Consider the following 17,148-nt stretch of genomic DNA (forward strand, 5'->3'; position numbering starts at 1 on the left):
AGTCTACGAGCCATTGGTTGAACTTTGTGGCATTGCAACGTGTTTCCCTAATATGCAGCAAGGCTCTTGCGATCTAGTTGCCTCTGTCTGGGGAGATATTGCCCCTAGGATATTTTCTCGATTCCTTCACCCGTCTCCGGCTTGGACCCTGTATACGCCATCCTCTCTTCTCCTTTGGCGGATCTGCTTGATCGTTTTTTTGTCTGTTTGGGTCAACCAGCTCAAATATGCATGCTTTGATCTCCTTCTCATTTCTCAGTCTAACCTTTATGCCTTCATGTTCAAAGGAAAGGGAGAAGGGGTATCCCCATCTGTAACGAGTGTCACGTTCCTTTAACCATTTCGTGAGGGGTCCACACATTCTCATGAGCGCTAGCGTCACGGAGGAAAGGTGTTGGTAAATCGTTATTTGTGCCCCTCCCAGAGTAATTGTGCCTCCACTCCTTGCCTTTTCCAACACCCTGGCCTTGTCCTGGTAACTGTGAAACCGGGCGAGGACCGACCTTGGGCCTCCAGGGGGCCCCCCAGCTCTGTGAATGTGCTCCGTTCTGGCTCGTCAATGGCATTATCGGCGACTAGTAATTTAATGATGTCGTGGACTGTTTTGTTAAGGTCCCCTTCCGTCTCCCCGTTCTGTTCCGGAATTCCAAAAATGCACAGATTGTTCCGCCTTTCGCGGTTTTCAAGATCATCCATTTTGAGCTTGATTTCTTCTTCCCTCTGCTCCAGGTCAGATATTCGGTGTTCCAGCTGTGTCTCCAGAGTGTCTATCGAGGCTTGGTTATTCTCTACTCCATCTAACCTGTCTTCGATATTGCCCAGGCGTTGCGTTATCTCATCGATTTTGCCGCCTATGTTGGCCCCCATGTGCTTTATTTCACTCAGTAGGGCGGCAATTTAGCTCTTTGTGGCTGCAGTTTCCACGTTTGTGGTCATTGTGGTTGCCATAGTGGGGTCGGTGGCGCCGTGGGGTGTCGGGGCGTAAGCAAAGATAGCCAGTTTCTGTTGTGCGTTCATATGACCCCAACGCTTCCTTTTGGAGTTGCGAGGGGGGTTCACGTGATACTGGGTAGGAGAATGACATGTCCAAGTGGTTAGGTGGGGGTAGCTTCTGTTCGCAGTAGTCCCAACATACAGCCTTTATTGGGTCTCTACGATATCTGATGTATATCTTCCAAGCGTCTGATTGTTAGCGTTGCAGTGAATTGGTCAATAGATTCCCCACTTTGTGTTTAACGCCTGGCGGCTGGACTGTTTCGGGTCCTATGTTGCTTCCACTTGCTTGCTTTTGCACTACCGTGTTGACTGGGTCAGTGAGCCACAGGTGTAGCCTCAGTGATCGCTGACCCCAGTGTGCTTTCAAGAAGTGAGAGTCTGCATTTGTTGATTCAGACCTATGGTGTTGCGTCCCCTCTCCCTGGGTTTGCAGTGTTGTTACTCTTTTTCCGGTGCACTATCCGGCAGTTGCACTTATTTTCCTTTTGGTATGGTGCTTATATTAATGGGAGAGCCGTGCCCAGTTCCCTAAGGGTAGCGTAGGTCGTGGTTGCCTGTTCTGGAGCACTGGGGCACTGGGATATTGTGGTCCCACTGTGTGGTGTGGCACTTTGGTGGGGCTGGGTCTCCTCCCTGGTCAGCTTTCGCCTGGGCTCACTGTTGGGGGAAGCCCTCTTGGCTGCGGAATATTCCAATAGGCTTTTGGGGTCCTGAGAGGGGCCTGTTGGTATGTGCTGCCTCCTGATCTGGCTTAGAGGGAATGCACTGTTCCTCCATTTCATCATGTAAATGTTTTTTTTTTGTTGGGCACGAGCTGTGCCTCCAGCACCTTAAACCTCCCTGGGGGTCCAGTGGGGACACTGTTTCATCACTTAAGTGGGCCCGCTGGGGAGTGCCAGCGCCAGGTGTGCTGATCAAGGCTCGGTGTGGGGGGCGGGGGCAGGGCACTGAGCCGGGATCCGCCGAGGGTGGATCTCCACCGTGTGCCCACTGCGCCCGGGATGGGGCTTGTGTGTCGCAGCTGCAGGCACAGTAGGAAATGTCGATTTTCTTCACAAATTCGATGCCGATTTTCTTCCGGATTTCTCCCAGCGGGGGTGGGGGAGGGTAATTTCCGACCCTGCTTCGTGTAGAATTCAGCCTCTGGGGGGGTCAAGCGGTGGGGGCTTTTACCGCGTTCCGGGACCCGAGGCGCGGAGCTCACTTGGTAGAGGTGAGCATCCGTGCGCCCCCTGGTGGCCAATCTACCTGAGCAGTTTTAACACCACATCCATGCAAACAGAAAACCTTCAGAAGGGGAAGTAAGAGACAATTAATAATCAAAACAAGCATTCAAAACAGTGTGAAACCATGCACGCACAGTTGTAATCGCGGCATAAGGAAATACTTACAGTTGTATTGCCGCAGCAGTACAATCTCACGCATCTCACAATAAACACAGCCGAATCTGCAAAAAGACAACAAAACAGAGAGTGAACTAAGATAGGGAAGAACGCCGCGCAATAAGGCGGCACGCAGGTTGTGACACAACCAGGACAAGAACTGCAGCATTCAACACACCAGCACCACAGCGGGACTGGGTCTGGCCATTATCTTCAAAGCAGTGAAGTAACTAGATTCGGACAAAAGACAAGCACGGACATTGCGCCCCTGCCGAAGACCAGGACGGAGCACCCACCTACTAATACTATCAGGTGCGCAGCTGTCAATGGGGAAAGCAGGAAGGGGGAAGTTACTGGGGAGAAGAGGCTGAGAGAGGCCCGGCTGCGCTCTAATTCCTGTTCCCTTGCTGTAGGATTTATTCCACGAAAAGCGAGTCTGGGAGGAGTGAGGTGGTGCAGCACACATCCAAGCGTCCCTGTATCGATGCTCCGGACACCCCTGCAGAGCCAAGGTGAACATAACAGGACGCGTAGCGTTATCGGAACCTCTGCCTGGGTGTCATGGAGACCTCTGATGTAGACCAACTAGCCCAGGTGTTGGGGGACCTACAAATCGAGGTACATGCTGCACGACAAGAGACCAATGCTCTAAGGGGGGAGCTGGTGGTAAACCGGGATCGCACGGACGAATTAGCAAGGCAGTTGCTTCAGACGCAGGCAGGTCAAGCTCTGCTACCTGGAAGTAGCCCTCCGGCACAAGCACCATCGATCCCACCAGTACAAGTTGTTGTTCCCGTAGCCGGTCCACTGGCGCCACCTGAGCGGTTTACGGGTGATTCAAGTAAATGTGCCATATTCATAACAGTGTCGCCTACACTTCCTCTGTAGGAGCGAGAACTCGAAAAACTATTTGCCTGTCATACTCGGGGCCAAGCATTGGATAACAAACTGCTGTCACTACGGCAAGGCGGCCAAGACCTGTTAACATACATTGCGACCTTCAACAGATTGGTTGCAGAGGCCAATTGGCCTGATGAAAAAAGGATCACCTTATTCTACCGGGGCTTGCGCAGAGAGCTGAAAGACATTTTAGCCCAAGTGGTGAATCCCCCGGACGGCTGTGCTGAATATTTATTTATTTATTTATTTATTTATTTTGTGGCGCGCCGAAGCTCGCAAGCCTCAGGGCGCGACAGAAACACAAGGACTGAGAGTTCACAGGACAGTACAAATAAAAGTGAAGAGGGCTCAAGCGTGAGCGCAGGATGGTGAATGTGTCAATTTATTTGAAGAGCGTGGTTTTCAGCTGCTTCCTAAATGTTTGGACGTTCCTTTCGAGCCTAAGATTGTGAGGTAATTTATTCCAGAGGGAAATGGCTTTGGTGGGAAACACTCTACCTAGGCTAGAGGTTTTTATTCTGGAGTGGCTTGACTTCAGTAGTCCCTGTTTTTCAGATCTTAGGCTTCGACTTGGCTCGTACCAGTTAAATTCCTTCTTCAGGTATGCCGGGGCTGCTCCGTTTAGGCAGCGGTGGACCAGTGTCTTTGATTTAAAGGTGAAACGCTACTTTATTGCTAGCCAATGAAGGTCATTTCTGTCCTTTGTTATATGGTCTTGTTTGGACTTTCCTGCAATGGATCGGACTGCGTTATTTTGAATCATTTGGCATTGCTTTATGCAATTATTGCTGGCACCCAAAAGCAGGGCATTTCCATAGTCCAGTCATGACAGAATGGTAGCTCTGGCTATAGTGGTGCTGTTTTTGGTATTTAGGAATGGCCTAATGCGGCATAGGAGCCTCTGATAGTATTGGCAGTTCTGTTTAAGGTATGAAGTTTGTGCCTCTGCTCCTAGTGAGGATTGTAAGCAAATACGAAGTGTTTTAACTTTATTAGATACTGTGATGGTGGAATCCTTTATGAGAAAGGAGGAGTAGGCTGAGTCTAAGTTTTTTAGAGCTTTAGAGCTTTGGTAGTACCAAATGTCATGAGCTCTGTTTTGGAGCTATTTAGGCACATCCAATGTGATTTCATCCAATTTTCGATAGTATGCCTGTTGTTGTCAAGAGTATGGTCCCCACACAATTCCAATATAAGCTGTGTGTCATCTGCAGAGTTGGTGAAGTAAATCCCAAGCTGTGAGAAAAGGGTGCGGAGACAACGAATGTATAGGTTAAAGAGCAATGGGGAAAAACTGGCTCCCTGCGGAACGCCGCAGTCTACAGGTTTGGATGTGGTGGAGTGTCCACCCAAAGTGATATTGGAGTTTCTATCCTCTAGGAAGGAGGCAACCCAGTCAACAGCCTCCTCAGAGCAGTTGCCTGCTGTGTCTAGGGTCTCTGGAGCTTCCGATGATCGAGTAAATCGAAAGCTGCCGAGAGGTCCAAAAGGATTAGCAAGCCTGCTTTTCTTTTGTCCAAATAGCCCAGCATTTTGGTTTGTAGATCCAATAATGCAGATTCAGTGCTGTGTGCACTTCTAAAACCTGACTGTTGTGAGTGCAAGAGGTTGTGCTTATTAACATATTCCTGCAGTTGATAAGTAGCTATTTTATCAAGTTCCTTTAATAAGAAGTTACAATTTGTGATGGGCCTGAGATTGGAAGGGTCCTGTTGGTCTAGACCTGGTTTTTTCACCAGCGGAGTAACCGTGACTGTCTTTATTTCGACAGGGACTTTCTGGTCTCTGAATGAGGAATTTGTCATACGACATAGGTAAGGAGCAAAGATTTCAGTATTGTCAAGTATAAATATAGGGGGCAGGATATTTTCAGAGCAGGAGGTACAGTTTATGGAAGAGAGTGTGTCTAACATGTCTTCTATTGAGACTGGTGAGAAGTGAAACTTAGATGGTTTTGGTTCTGAGCTTTCTTCATTAGTGTAGGGCAGGGATGATGATTCTGTCACTTTACAGTTTGTTATAGTGTCTCTAGCTTTTTAAATCTTATTTAGAAAAGCTGTTTGGACTTTTTCACAGTCAACCAGATTTGGCTGGAATGGCGCGTAGAGGGTGGGGGGTTTTTCAATCGATTTTAATATTTGGAACAATTTGCCAGTAGAATTTGTAGCTCAGGTGATTTGTTCATTATAGTAGTTCTTTTTCGCTTCCGTTAGTTTGGCTCTGTACAGAAGGTCACATTTTTTCCAATTTTCTTTGTTTGATTCAGAAGGAGTTTTAAGCCACTGGCCCTCATTCCAACCCAGGTGGTAAGTTCCCTACTTTACCACCATGGTGTAAACTCTGTTTACACCATGGTGGATGGCGGATTTACCTCCCCATTCCAGGGTGAGTGGGGCGGTAAATCCCCAATCCCCATTTACCCTTCCCCATTCCCATTTTTGCCCCACAGGGCATAATGGGAGTGGGGAAGGCGCTAATTACGGCACCGTAAATTACGGTGCCGTAATTAGCGCCAAGGACGCTTAGTGCCTTGGTACTTAACGCCTGCTAAAAGCAGGCGTTAAGGTGGAAATCAGGCGTTAAGGGTTAACGGCGCCGACGGCGCCGTTAAACCCTTAACGCCTGGGTTGGAATGAGGGCCACTGTCTCTCAAGTTTCCTTTTAGCAGTTTTGAGTGTACCTAATTCTGCCGAATACCAGTTTTCGTGGTTTGGATTTGGGCAGACTTGTTTGTTTTTGAGTGGAGCCTGCTTATCTAATAGTGGTTTCTATAGATAGAGATGATTAAGTTGCAGGGGTCGTCATCTGTAGTTTTATTCATGATATGTGTAATCTCTTCTGATAGAATAACTGGTGTGATTTTCTTCAGATTTCTGCTGCAGATAGTTTTGGGTGTGTTGTCGAAGTGCTTGGTCTTGATTGCTATAGAAAGCATAGCTTCGATTTTAAAGTGGTCAGTCCAGATGCAGGGCAAAATCTTTGTCACTGTTAATTCAACATTATTTGTAATGATCCAATCTAGTTGGTTACCAGTTTTAATGGTAGGGCCTTTGTTTACTATTCAATAGCTGATGATCTGTGGGTTCTTTTCAAGGCTTATAGCTTCTTTATCAATGGGATTTCCTCGCCATCTATTTAGATCGCCTAAAAGTACAGTACCAGTATTGGTACCAGTACCAGTATCGAATATATCGATCTAACCGTACAATTAGATCACAGGCTGCCGGACAGGAAAACCAACCGGGCTCGGTCGGAAGGAAGAGCTGTCTATATACGATCCAGAGAAAATCAGACCAGGCAGCTGGAAAACATCTGGAACCAATGCAGATAGGGGGTTACGGAGTCCCCTTACTAAAACTGAAAGAGAAAAAAGGAGACAACAGCAGCTATGTTTATATTTCGGCAAGGCTTGGCATTTTCTGCATGAGTGTCCGGTTAAACCACCCTGAAAAACTGTAGGTACTATTGACAAGCCAAGTGAAGAGCAAGTTTTGGAAAACGTCAGTGCCCGGCAAGTGCAGGGGTCCACTTGCCGAGCAAGGAGAAGAACATACAGACCTCTCATCTAGTAATTCCATAATCTTGATCTGCCAGCAACAGCCCTCATGAATGCATGCTCTGGAGGCATACGTGGACAGTGGGGCCAACAGCAATTATTTGGACCAGTATCTGGCAAACAGGATTGGATTTCCCGTTCGTCTGAAGGCGACAACAGAAAATGTCACAGCAGTTGACGGGACCAGTTATCGTCGGGGCCCGTGACCCATTGTACTGAAGCAGTGACTATTCTGTGCCAGGACAGTCACAGGGAGGATATCGTCTTCAACCTTATTAGCGCTCCACAATTCCAGGTGATCCTGGGGATGCCCTGGTTGGAGGCCCACAATCCTTGCATTGACTGGTGTGTAAAGAGTCTTACCTTCTCCGATGAGTGTGCGCTTACCTGCTATGTAAAGGGATCTCATCCAGGGACAGCGATGGAGTCTATACCAAAGAAGTGGTGTTGGGTGTGACGGGTACGTTGCCTTCTGAATACAGTGACTTTCAGGATGTTTTCAGGAAGGAACAGGCAAACACACTTCCACCCCATTGCCCTTACTGCCAGATTGACCTTGTACCGGGTGCACAGATACCTTGCAGTCAGATTTACGCAGTAACTGAAAAAGAGAACCATCATTTGAGGGTGTACCTGGACAAGTACCTAGCAAATGGTGTCATTCGACCCCCGAATCCCAGGCAGCTTCACCCCTCTTCTTCGTGCCCAAGAAGGAGGGGGACCTGAGAACCTGCATCGATTATCGGTTATTAAATCAAGTCACAGCAAATAATCGATACCCGTTACCACTCATCCCGGAACTCCTGGACCAGGTGAAAGATGCACGGATTTATACCAAACTGGACCTCAGAGGGGCGTATCACCCGGTATGCTTAAAAGAAGGAGATGAGTGGAAAACAGCCTTTTGTACTAAGTATGGTCTCTACGAGTATCAGGTTATGCCCTTTGGGCTCTGCAATGCCCCAGCCGCATTCCAATTTTTATGAATGACGTGCTGCGGGAACTACTTGACATCTGTGCATTGGTTTATATCAATGACATCTTGATATATTCTGCAACTGAGCAAGACCATGTAACCCATGTACGGGCTGTCCTTCAAAAACTCTGACAGCATCGTATCTTTGCCAAACTGCCAAACTGGAAAATGTTTTGTTCTGTGTTTCAGAGGTTGAGTTCCTAGGATTCATCCTCACCCCTCAAGGAATTAGAATGGATCATTGGAAGGTGGATGCTATCCTTGACTGGCCCCCACCATCATCTGTGAAAGGAGTCCAGAGCTTCCTTGGTTTCGCAAACCTTTATCGCTGTTTCATTCCTGGCTTTTCACAGATAGTTCACCCAATCACATCCTTGTTTTGAAAAAAGAAACCTTTCCATTGGTCTACAGAGGCGGAGGAAGACTTTCAAGTCCTAAAACTGAAGATCACTTCAGCCCGATACTACAACACCCAAAACCAGACCTTCCGTATGTAGTCGAAACCAACGCCTCCACTATAGCCATGAGAGCAGTCCTCTCGCAAAGGAACCCAGAAACCGGCCAGTTTCATCTTGTGGCATTTTGGTCTCGCAAATTCACAGCACCTGAGATGAATTACATAATCACAAACAAGGAACTCCTTGCGATCAAATCAGAATTCAAGGTATGGAGACATTACCTCTTAGGGGCCCGACACAAGGTTACCGTGATCACAGATCATCGTAATTTACAATATCTGTAGTCAGCCACGGCCGAGTCGTCATGGCATCTTCGATTGGCTCTATTCTTTGCTGAATGCGATTATGTCATCACATACTGTCCCAGAGTGCGTAATGGGAAGGCTGACGCCCTATCTCGTCTAGGCGAAGGTGAAGACGCATATGCAACACCGGACTCCATAGCCACCATCCCAGAGGAGAAAATCTTGGGTTTACTCCTAACAACCTCTCCCCTTGAAAACCTGAAGACCGAGGTTCGGCGACACATGAACAAGAAGGAACTACAAACATGGGCCATTATCATGGACGTTTGTACCTTCCACTAAACAACCTGCAGGAACAAATCCTCTCAAGCTACCACAACACATTGATAGAAGGACACCCAGGGATATCCAAAACATTGGCAAAGATCGGAAGGAACTATTGGTGGCCAACCTGGCGAAAGGATGTGACCCAATTCATAGGTTCCTGCGGGATCTGTGCACAGAACAAATCCCAGAAGAAAAGACCAGCAGGCCTGCTACACCCCTTAGCAGTGCCGCCTTCACCATGGTACACATTGTCACTCGACTTTATCACAGATCTGCCACCCCGTAATGGGTACAACGCCATTTTAGTCGTGGTAGACTTATTCTCTAAAATGGCCCATTTTATACCACTGAAAGGCCTACCAACAGCAACTACATTGGCAAAGGTCTTCCTGGAACAGATTGTCCGTCTACATGGATTCCCCTCAATACTAATCTCCGACCGAGGCAGTCAATTTGTTTCAAAATTCTGGAAACGGAATTGTGAGCTTGCACAAATCGACATTCGGCTGTCTACAAGTCACCATCCCCAGACAGACGGCCATACCGAACGCACTAACCAAACACTCAAGCAGTATTTGCGGTGCATGTTACATCAGTCGGAAGGGACCTGGAAGGACGTGTTATGGATAGCAGAATATGCTTACAATAATTCCAAACATACCAGCATAGAACAAAGTCCGTCCTACGTTCTATATGGGTGGCATCCACGAACATCCAGCTTTGACTGACCTGAGATATTGGAAATGCCTGCAGTGAAGACCTTGCACTCCACAATTAGTCAGGTATTTAAGGATGCAATGGAACATCTAACAAAAGCAAAAGAAAGGCACAAGAAGTCTGCAGACCAATGTCAGTCCAGAAAAAGTAGACACCCCTCAATCATGAGGCAATGTACTTTGTTGGCAGAAGACCAACCGCCTCATGTGTTTAGTATTAGAAATATATAGCCATAAGTTTGACTAAAGTGCGGCCATTTTGAAGTGACTGAAATTGCCATTTTGTTTTCTAACGTTTACCTTTTGCTTTCTGTTAAAACTGGTTTGCTGGAAACTTATTTTACTCCACTAGTACATTATTGTTCATGTAAAGTGCAAGGCCGCGAGAGACTTGTTGAAACATAACGCAGCAACCCAGACAGAAATGCTCAGTCTCCTCCCTCACAAGTCCTTGGAAGTAAGCAGCAAGGCATTTTAATCAGTACACAGGTGCCAGCTAGTCTCGTTAATACAGTAGAAATGTTAGAAGCGAACATTAAATGGCTTGAATTATGTTCTTCTTTGCGGCCCCCCTTTTCTGAGCCCTATAGAGCCCTGGAGAGCAAGATGACCCCCAGTACACGAATAGAAAGTAGGAGATAGCGTGGCCTGGAATGTGTCTCTCCCCTGCACGCAGCTTGCTTGCAGAGAACAGAAGCAGTGTGTTCTTATAACAAAGAATTGTGTCTGCAGGCTCATGAAATTGCAAACTGTTGCTAAATAAATGTCTGAAGGTGTCATACTCGTCACAATTGTCAATCATCATACCCAATTCAAAGGAAATACATTATGGGCGGTATTGAATGTGTCACCACTGATTGTAAGATGCTTGCTTTGTATATATGCAACTGTTGTACGATTCTCACTCTCTTGTGTCCCCCGGGGTCTGGAAACACACGTTGCGGGGCGTGGGAACCAGTTGGCCAACTGAGACTATTTGCTTTGCAATAAACCCTAGCTTTTGGGAATACAACCTTGTGTCTGGCGTATCAGTTCGTGTGTGGTGATTGTGCCTTGTTTCCATACGCGAGGGTCCCTCAGGGGCCCCTTCACCAACATTGGGATACGGCGCCTAAATACAAAGTTGGGGACTCAATTTGGTTAGCCTTGAGACATATTCCCCTGAAAGGGGCCTGGACATTCCATCCCAGATACCTCGGTCCCTATACCATTGAAGCAATCATGAATCCGGTGCCATGAAGCTAACCTTACCTGCAAACATGAGAATCCATCCGGTATTTCACGTGTCCCTACTGAAACCCGTCCAACCTGGCACTTGCATCAAAGGCGCACCACCTCCCGTTTTGATAGACGGGGAGCCGGAATACGAAGTCAAGGACATCCTGGACTCTAAAATACTCCGGTCCAGGTTATATTATCTAATTGACTGGAAAGGATACGGCCCCAGGATAGGACATGGGAACCTGGTGACCACGTTCATGCTGCCCGTTTGATAAAAAGATTCCACTGCAATAACCCGGACAAACCAGGACCAAGAGGGAGTCCAACCTTGAGAGGGGCCTTAGGGGGGAGTGCTGTCACGACGACTAGCCCAATTCTGCCACACCCAGAGCATCCACTGGCATGCCGCTCTCATTCTTCTACTACAGAGCCATCAAATAGGAAGGCTGTGAGCAGTGCAGGGCCAAGAGAGACCATCAAGAAGCAAAGGAAGGGGGTATAGACGCTGTCTTGGCGCCTTTGACACGAAGGTCATGGTTGGACTAGTGAAAGAACCACTTCCTGTTTCCCCCAACATGGCTGACTCACTAGTTCCTGGGTTTCTATTCATGCGCTCTAGTGTTTTGAGGTGTTTGGGTGTGTCCTGACATCCAAAGCACGCGGCTTACCTGAATCAAGTCTTCAGCATCCTCGAACAACTACCAAGCCTTCAACATCCTTGATCTGCTACCGAGTCTACAGCATCTTGAACAAACTATCCGGCGACAAACCATTGTGAGCAAAGGAATCGAGGGCTGCATCGTGCACCATGAGCAGCGCGAGTATACACACCTTGGTTTTTTCTGCACCACATCAGCACGAACAGAACCTGCGGAAGGAAGAAGAGAAAGAGACATTAAGCATTGAACTAAGCATAATGCCACCATACCACGCAGGGGAAGCAGCACTACTTACGTGAGCAGTTTCTTAACGCCACATCCATGCGAACAGAAAACCTGCAGAAGGGGAAGTAAGAGACAAACAGTGTGAATCCATGCGCGCATAGTTTTAATCGCGGCATAAGGAGATACTTACAGTTGTATTGCCGCAGCAGTACGATCTGACGGCATCTCACCATAAACACAGCCGAATCTGCAAAAAGACAAGAAAACAGAGAGTGACTAAGATAGGGAAGAACGCCGCGCAATAAGGCGGCACGAAGATTGTGACACAACCACGACAAGAACTGCAACATTCAACATGCCAGTGGCGCAGTCGGACTGGGTCTGGCCATTATCTTTGGGACTGGGTCTGGCCATTATCTTCGAGTCAGTGAAGTAACTAGATTCAGACAAAAAACAAGCACGGACATTGCGCCACTGCCGAAGAGCAGGATGGAGCGCCCACCTACTAATACTATCAGGTGAGCAGCAGTCAATGGGGAAAAGAGGAAGGGGGAAGTTACCGGGGAGAAGAGGCTGAGAGAGGCCCGGCTACACTCTAATTCCTGTTCCCTTGCTGTAGGATTCGTTCCATGAAAAGCGAGTCTGGGAGGAGTGAGGCGGTACAGCACACATCCAAGCACCCCTGTATCGAGGCTCCGGACGACCCTGCAGAGACAAGGGAAGCATAACAGTGCTTAATCTTAGGGTGCGGGTGGGAGGTAAGGTTTAAGCTTATCTTGCAGGTATAGTGGGCCGGTCTTGTGCACTGCACGATGGGTGATGCACAGGGTCTTGAAAGTGGCCCTTCGTCCGACTGGGAGCCAATGGGGGGTTCTGAGAGATGGAGAGGTGTGGTCTCTTGGACCCAGGGCGAGGAGGAGTTAAGCAGCAGCGTTTTGCGCCTTTTGGAGTTAATTAAGGTGGTATGTCGGGACTCCTAAGTATAGGGAGTTAGCATAGTCCAGTCTCGACATTACAATCGACATACAGCAGCAAGTCTGTTTGGGAAGGAGAGGTAGGGAAAATGCATCTTCCAATGGTCGATATCTAGGAGGCAGGCAGCGAGGTCGGGCTGGGGGTTGGAGTCTGAGTTGTGGATTTTAAGGATGATTTGGGTATCGTCACCATAGTTGTATCACAAGATATTGTGCAGGCGGATGATTCCAGGAAGGGTGGAAATATAGAGGTTGAATAAGAGAGCCGATAGACATGCCCCTTGCGGTACTCCAGTATTAACTGAGCGAGCAGCAGAGACAAAAGGGGAGAGGAGGGTTATTTGTTTCCTGCTGTTGAGGAAGAAGGCGATCTATTTGAGAGCGGTTCCACGGATTCCAAGGGAGTAGAGACGGTCAAGGAGGATTTCATGGTTAATCGTATCGAAAGGCTGCGGACAGGACGAGGAGAATTAGTGCAGCACATCCAGCAGTGTCTGCGGTTATCTTAAGATCGTCCCAGATTGAGGCTAGGGTGGTTTTGGTTCCGTGGCACGGTCTGAAGCATGATTGTGCGGGGTCGAGGAGGTTGTCGGATTCAACAAAGTCATTTAGTTGGGAGTATGCCGGTGTTCGAGATAGGTCTGTAGTTTATGGGGTCAAGGGGGTCGAGGGATGGTTTTTTAAGAAGAGGCTTGACATGTGCAAATTTGAAGGCATCGGGAAAGATTACAGAGCTGAGGGAGTCATTTAGAATGGTTCTAGAATGGATCTCCAGAAATTATTTTCTGGAGATCGGTCTGAAGGAGTCAAAGGTGGCTAAAATGGGGGAAGTGACGGCGGGTGGGATCGGGTTGATGGGTTGGTCGGTAGTTGTGGGGTGGAGGAGGGACATTTGTTGTAAAGGTGAGACGTCCTGTCAAGAGCGGTGGTGTAGAAGTGGAGGGATAGAGAGTCGCACAGCGATTGTGATGGGGCAGATTGGGAAGAGGTGTAAGTGGGTTTGACGAATTCAGATATGATTCTGTGGAGTTCTTTGCTGCGGTTTCCACAGTTGAGAATCTGATTGTTGTAGTAGGCTTTTTTGGCTTTCCGTATTTCTGCTTTGTAGTTGCGCTGGTGCAAGGTGAAAGTGGATCTGGATCTGCTGAGACTGTTTTTTTCTGCTCGCCATTTGTGTTTCAGAGATTTATTTATTTTTTGACATTCCTCAGTTTCAGAGTAAACCATTTGGGAAATGGTCCGGTGCATTAGGGGAAAGGGCGCGAGGGCATGAGAGGAATAAGTGACTCATTAAGCCATGAGTCGAAGGACTCAATGGTTAAGGATCTGTCAGGGGGAGTGTTGTAGGTGGTCTAAGAAGAAGGGCTTCGGTAAGGTCGGGAACAAATTTTCCTTTGTTCAAGCATTTGCGGCGGTGGGGGGAGGTGGGAAGGGGACAAAGGTCAAGGTGCAGGGGAGAGAATGGAAAAGGGGACGATAAAGGGAGTGATGCTTCTGATTCTGATGAGAATTAGTTATCCCTTTTCACTTCATTCACTACTACTGACCTTTTTTTTCTTCCCTTTTCTTCCACTTCTATTGACCTCTTCTTTCTCTTGTTAGTATCCATTTTAGGGTAGTTGTCTATCTTCACGTCCTTCTGTGGCACCACCAGTGCTGGCATATTGATGTGCACCAACAAGCAAACTCCTCCCCAATTGGGTGGCAGCTTCTTGTATGCCTTGGATCCACACGCCCAATAGTGGGCCATTAATACTGCTGTGCCAACCTTCATTGCTGGATGCTTTTCTGTGTACCTACACTCTGTGTTATTTCCAACCTTTACAGCACCATCATTCTGTTAACATAATGCTAGTTTCTTCAATGGTATTATGGGGATTGGTCCGTCTTCATTGTCCACCCAGGTGAGCAACTTGGTGCTCGCATCCCATACTTTCAGGCACTTGTCGTTTTCTCCTTGTATTGTGTTTACATGTGTTTGCACTAGGGTGTGTGCTTTGCTTCCTACTACTCCTTCTTTCCATCCTTCTGCTGTGTATACCTGGCCATACACAAGCATCTGTGGTGTTTCCAAACATCATGGTTCTCCTCCTATTTCCTTGACCCCCCTCTTCGTCATGGTAATTCTTTCAGTGTTATTGTTTTAGTTTCTCCTTTCTGTGTGCCATCAGTTATGTATTGTATGGCTTGGTCTAAATGGCAGTAATTGTTCATCATGTCAAGAAACTTTATAAAACTGTCTTCATAGAGGAACGTTGCCATGGGCCTCCATCTCAATGTTTCTGTTTTCCCCTGGAATCTTCCTCGGGTTGTAACCATGGATAGGTACATAAGGTATTGTAATCTTGCTGCTGGTATTCCAGTTGCTGTAAACATTCTGGAGGCAGTCATGGCATAGGGGATTCGTGAGCAGACACAGCAGCTCTCCCCAGTGGTTGCTTTCCCTACAGTGGTCATGTGCTTGTATCACATATTGTTGGGCACTCGACCAGTCTCAGTGAGATATATGACCACCCCTCCAATTTCTGTATCTGCACTGCTCTTACCTCTCCTTACTGTGCTTGCAGTGCTCCCCTGTCCACCTGACATGGTTGTTCCACCTGCTGGAGTTGGGGTAATGATAGGAGAGGATACAAAAAAAGAAAAGCAAAAACACCACTTGGAAATAAGATGCAAAACAAGATGAGCACTTTTTAAATAACTGTGTCCATTACCTGTGCTGCTTGGATCCTGGTGCAGCTTGAAGATATCAGTTGCCTGCCTGAAATGCGCAAAACTGTGCGTTAGTGATTAGTATTATATTAGTTCAAGCCCTGTAGACCATATAGTATATCATGGCAAAAATGAATAGTTGTTCCCACACAGCTTTAATTCTATGGTCTTTTAGGACTGCAAGGACGGATGGGTTTCCTCTTTCTAGTTGTGGGTAAACTTGGGCCAGGTTTGCTATGAAGACATGGAAATACACATTAGGATGGCGTGCTCGAGACCTGTTGGACCTTCTAATAAATTGGACAAATTGGCCTTGGAAGTTGTCAGGTTGGGGATCAGTGGAAAACATGGAAGAAATGCAATAAAACAGTTGTACTTTCACGATGAATGTGTGCAGAAAGGAAAATAACAAGCAGACAGTATATCCTCATTCTAGATGTATAGGAAGTCCTTGCCCTAACCCTGCTGCCTGTGAGCAAGTAACCATTGGGTGATCTGTTCGGCAGTGCTGATTCCGAATGATTCCTTTGCTCTTCTTGCTGAGGATCATTGGCCCTGTCGATGTCAGTGCCAGGTGAGGCCACTGCTTTGTAGGGCTTGATGTCACCTAAGTGATTCCAAGGTTCTTCCCAACCAGGTTGACGGCTCCCATGAACCTTGGCGCATCCCACTTTTGGGAAAAATTCCTCAGGAGAACCTGGTCTCCTGGGTATACGGGTGGCTGCTTAAGTAAGTCCTTGTGGCTTTCAATGCTGATGCTTTCTTCTCCAGCTTCAGACCTCTCCTGGTGTCTTTACAGCTGGCGAGAAATAAAAGGGCACTAGCAATCAGGAAAGTTGCATACTCATCCATTTCCTGACCCAATACATTAGTCACATTCTCAACATCCTTTATTGCTCTAGTGGGAGGTGCCAGGGGTAGTCACATGCGCCATCATGTCATCACCTCATGTGGGGTTAAATGGTGGTCGGACCCAGGCTTATTGCACAGTGCGAACAGGGATAGGTGGAGGCAATTTTGGCTATAGCTTCTGTAGGCAGGCCTTTGAGGTGTTCGCACATCCTGTTCGCTTGTGGGTGATAGGCATAGGAGAATTTATGTCAGATTCCCAGCAAGGTTGTAATATGCTGGAACATCTCATTGGAGAATTGAGGGCCATTGTCAGAACCACAGGACCTCACACACACTCCACCGTGAGAATATCTCCCGGACCAGGAATTTCGCTGCTGTAAGGGCGTCAAGATGGGAACACGGACCGGCCTCGATCCAACGGAAAAATGGACACAAATGGACACAAAACCACTATCATGAAGCGATACCGTTAGCAGACTTGGAATAGTCGACATAGTCGACGTGTAGGTGTTGGAATGGACCCATTGGGCGAGGTATGTCTCCTCTCACTTCCCTTAATGTATGACCTGCAGGATATTGTTTACACACCAAAGAATTAATCATGAATTTGGTCACATTTTCTGCCAAGTTAGGACAGAACCATGTTTCACCAATATGAGCAGCAAGCACCTCCTTCACTGTATGGGCTGGATAATGTAGTTGTGTGAGTGCTGTGTGCAATAATTCAAGGTGCATTACCACCTTCACTGTATTGTATTGCCGCAATAGGGCGTCTGTTGGAGACACTGTACATTCCCCCCTTAGCCATAGTTCCTTTTCCTCCCTGGGTGCTGCATAATTGTGTCACTGGTAATATGTTGTACCCCACTTTTAGTATCATAGTTCTTGCATAATCATACGTGTGTGATGAAGCCTCCATTTAGAAAATGACCTCAAAGAAGGCGGCGCG

The sequence above is a fragment of the Ambystoma mexicanum genome, chromosome 2q, assembly GCF_040938575.1.
Source record: "Ambystoma mexicanum isolate Mex_15411 chromosome 2q, UKY_AmexF1_1, whole genome shotgun sequence".
NCBI lineage: Eukaryota > Metazoa > Chordata > Amphibia > Caudata > Ambystomatidae > Ambystoma > Ambystoma mexicanum.